The sequence below is a fragment of the Rhinolophus sinicus genome, chromosome 8 (genome assembly GCF_057876585.1).
Source record: "Rhinolophus sinicus isolate RSI-liver-muscle chromosome 8, RSI-T2T, whole genome shotgun sequence".
In the NCBI taxonomy this organism is placed as follows: Eukaryota; Metazoa; Chordata; class Mammalia; order Chiroptera; family Rhinolophidae; genus Rhinolophus; species Rhinolophus sinicus.
Window position 1 is genome coordinate 73,825,213 of NC_142508.1, and position 4,686 is coordinate 73,829,898.

The following is a 4,686-nucleotide window of genomic DNA, read 5'->3' on the forward strand; positions in this document are numbered from 1 at the left end:
ACCACTCCCCCACTCGCCCTCCTCTTTTATCCTCTTTGCCTTTCTCCGCCTCTTTTCCCTGCCGCCTTCTGCCCCAGGCCTCTGCGTGTAGCCGCAGCGCGCGACATTTTTACCCCAACACACCAATCCGGGCACAAAGCCCGAGACCCCCTGCGGGGAAACATCTGCCACGACCACTGTAGACTCACGATATCGGAGAACAGCAGTTCTTGGAACGACGCCCGGGGGGCAAGAATGTCTGCACTTCCAGGGACATGGGTCAGCGATGGGAAGCGAGGGTCAGAAGCAGACGTCAGCTACGTGATGGAGAAAGAGATTGTAGATGTTTAGAGATGAAGGTAGAGAGAGATGGACAAAATGGAAAGCGAGAGATGAGAACAGATAAACTGGAGTGTCCCACTCTCCTTCCTCCCTTCTTTCCTTCCTCCCTTCCTGCCTTCCTTCTTTGCCTCCTTTCTTTCTTCCTTCTGCAAATATTTAAGCATTTACCGGGCCTCAGGCATAATGTTAGGTTCTGTTAGGTTGGTGCAAAAGTAATTGCGGTTATTGCAATTATTTTTAACCTTTTAAACCGCAATGACTTTTGCACCAACCTAATAGATATACACTTGGAAACATAGAAGTCCTGCTACCTGTCTCTCAGGAATGTCCCCTCCCTCTCTCAGGAAGAATAATTAAGTGCTAAGCTGTGATTGGGGAACTCCAGCGGGCCCTGGCAACACCTTACCTCAGCCTCTAAACTAGTATAGATGGTCAGGGAAGGCTTCCTGGAAGAAGCGACTTCTGAGCTGAGACCTGAAGAGCTACAAAACAAAGGATTGTTGGGTGGGGTTGAAAGGGATGTTTCAGGCACAGTCTGGGGCAACACATACAAAGGTCCAGAGATGAAAGACAGCAGGATGCACTGGAGAAGGGAGTTCCCTTTATCTGAGAAAGGTAGGGGGCAGGGTGATGAGATGGGCCTGGCGGTCAGCAGGGTCCAATTTGAGGAAGAAAACCATGGATTGAAAGGGTCAGCAACAATCTGCCTGTGAGGGCTTTGGGGGTCATGGTGATGAACCTGGCCTTTATCTTAATATCAGAAAAAGCCTCTGCAGCTTGGATCTCAGTGGCCTTAAGACAAGTACAGGCTTGCCTGGCAGGCATGTTCTCCTGTCCTGCAAGAGGTCAGTCTGAAAGGAGCCACTTGGGAGGGACTTTGCCCTGCAAGAGCGAGGCTGGCCTATCAGCCTGATTAGGGAGAAGCCTTGGCTGTTTGGGAGAGGGTGAGTCTGAGGTCAGTGGGGAGGGGGTTGCCTCCTGTCTGGGCCCCACTTGGCCCAAGTCCATGGCCTGTGGAGAGTCAGAGAGCCAAGTTGGAGAGGCCAGAGCTGGGAGTGAAAATGGAAAAAGTTGTCTCACTAAAGCAGGGCTTGCAAACTCGTGGCCTGTGGGCTGAATCCAGCCGGAACAGCATTTTGAAACTTGGGAAACTTCATGTCAAAATCTGACTTTTTGCTATCCTTTTAAAAATTCCCAAAGCTCTGGCAATCCAGTTTCCACATGGCAACAATTAGCTGAAGCTAAATAGTTGCTATTCCCTTTAGATGAGGCATGCATTTTGGTTTGCCACAGTCCCCACCATTCTCTATTGCCTTGCATGTGACTCACTTAGCTTAGTTTTGCTCATTGATATCACTTGCCCCTGTGGATGAAAAAGGGGCCACGCACTAAACTTGACAAGCTCAGTGGAGGCCTGCATGGTGGGCCCGACAAACTCAGAGACCAAAAGTAACCACATAGGATGATCTGAACATAAAAATTTCTAACTGAAAGCGAGTCATGGCGGGTAGTCACATCCTAGGCCTGTGCCTTCCTTGACAAAGGTCAGTCTTTGCCATAAGTGAGCCTGTCTGTTGGTCTTTTTGCCTGTAAGATAACATACCTTTGAAATGTCAGCATAATCTCTGCCAGACCCCTCACGGCACAACTGTAAGCACCATCTAGAGACCACAGAACCCCTCATCATTATCTTGTTCCCCGAATACCATCTCTATGTGCCCTAAATGTTAATTATTAACTATCCTGCATCCACCGATGTAAGAGAAGTGTGTGTCTGTCTCTCCGTTTCACTTTTTATCCAATCCCAGAGATTTCCCTGCTTTGCTTTCTCCCGCCCCCTTAACCTACCACTAGTGGATTTCACGTAACCCTCCTTATGTCCTCTCCCTTGATTCTAAAGTGTAAAAGAAGCTGCAAAACTGCCATTCTCTGGAGCATTTTCTCAGTCTGCTGAGATTTTGCTTCCCAGCAATTGTCATCAGTTTGGCTCAAATAAACTCTTATAAAACTTTTTTTTAGGCTGGTTGTTCTTTCATTGACATTTACTTGGTGCAGCTGGCAGGATTCCAAAGAAGCCCACCCAGGACCACCCTGGGGACCCTGACCCGGTGCTCGGTACCAGCAGGGCCCACTGTGCACTATGGACTCCCCACTTTGCATTAGGTGACCTTGGGTGAGTTTTTTTGGAATTCTGAACCTCCCTATTTTAAGGTAGGTTTTTAAAGGCCCTAACTTTGAGCTGATCTTAGGGGAAAAAAAAATCCTCAAGGTGGCACTAAAGGTTAAGGGTTGAAATAACCCAGGCTAAGGACAAGGGTTGAGATAACTCAGGGACCAGAGAAAAAGAAATGGGTGGCTGGTTTTTTTTGTTGTTTTTTTTTCAAGATTTTATTGGGGAAGGGGAACAGGACTTTATTGGGGAACAGTGTGTATTTTTCCAGGATTTTTTTCCCAAGTTGTTGTCCTTTCAATCTTAGTTGTGTAGGGTGCCGTTCAGCTTCAAGTTGTTGTCCTTTCAGTCTTAGTTGTGGAGGGCACAGCTCAGCTCCAGGTCCAGTTGCAGTTGCTAGTTATAGGGGGAGCAGCCCACCATCCCTTGCGGGAGTCGAACCAGCAACCTTGTGGTTGAGAGGACGCGCTCCAACCAACTGAGCCATCTGGGAGCTCAGTGGCAGCTCAGCTCAAGGTGCCGTGTTCAATCATTAGTTGCAGGATCCACCATCCCTTGCGGGAAATCGAACCTGGCAACCTTGTCGTTGAGAGCCGACTGGCCCAAATGTGAATCGAACCAGCAGCCTTCAGAGTTAGGAGCACGGAGCTCCAACCGCCTGAGCCACCGGGTTTTTAATTTTGGCTTTCCAACTGAAATTACTTACTGTGAGTCTGAACAAAACCATTTGCTGGATCAATGAGAGTCTGAACTTGTTCGGCTCCAAAGATAAGGGGTACTTACTCCCTCCAGCTCAAATTTCGGGTACTAGGTGACTAAGAAACAATGTGGAGGTGTTTGAGGGTAGTCCTCAAAATGAGCAGGGCTCCATAGGAAATTCCAACACCACTGCAATTAAACAATTGACTTGCCCTGGGACACGCATATACAAGCTTATTACCTAGCGCGCTCTGGGTCCTCACAGTTTTATTAGAAAGGTGGGGAAAGAAGCTGAGACACATAAGAAGTTTGGAGTGACTCGGGAGGTGACAGCGCCTTGGAGCTCATAAGCAGTACACTTCAACCCACTACACAATATGCCTAGAAATGTGTTCAGGCTTTACAGATCTCGGAAGAAAACTAAAATTAACTTGGGAAATTTTCCCTCCCAGAATAACAAGCCCCCAGCCTCCAGCCCCATTAATATTCCTGTAGACTTACAATTCATAAACTCTACTTGCAAGTACTTACAGAAAAAAGATTTAACTAGAAGTGATAGCAACTTAAGATGACCGAAATGGAGTTATTTTTACACCTAAATTAATTTTTTTTTTTCCATGCACCATAGGAGAAAAAAGCCATCTCTAAAATCAAACAGAATGAATGGGAGGCTTACCTCAATTGGCACACAAAAGCCTCTGAAACAGAGCACAGAGATACTATCTGCCCTCCAAGAAGTTAATAAGGAAATTTTAGAGACTGTCTCTTAAGTAAGGAAAGTTTCTGACGCTGCTCAATGCCAACACCCCCACTTTTCTCTCTTCTCCAACTGCTCTGCTGGAGCTCTTCGTTGTCTGGACTTTCTTTTCCCCTCCCCCTTCTCTCTCTCTCCTCCACCTCTTTCACCAGAGCTCTCTATTGACCTAGGGGACACTCAGACTAGAAAACCAGACCACGATAGACTAGGGGAAAAAAACAAAATCCAACAGAAATTCTGGCAGCTCCCTTTGGAGAAAAGCCAGGCAAAGGAAAACCAGTGATTGTACACATTCCTTGGACTAGAACAGAATTAAGGAATCTACCTTAAGATTTCCCTCACTCTCCGGGACCATATGAGTTTGCAAAGGAATTTGATTTAACTGTTAGAACATATGATCCTGGCTATTCTGACCTTTTCCAGTTAATATACCTACTGGTTTCTGAGAGGAAAGCAACAGAATGGGTAAATAAGGTGCACCGAGAAGCCCCTATAGAGGACTTGTTAAAACAGAGACAGACCAGGAAAAATGCAGAGAATTAGCCCAGTGGCGTTACCAAGCCATGTCTGAGATGTTTTGCCCCAGAAAATGGACAGGATTAAGATCCAGCCATGTAAAAGAGAGCCTGATGAAGCAGGGTTTGATTTCCTTGAACTTTACAAAGAAACGTTCAAACAATGCACAGGTCTGTCTCCAGACAGTTTAAAGGTCATCAGAATGATCCCTTACTATAATAAA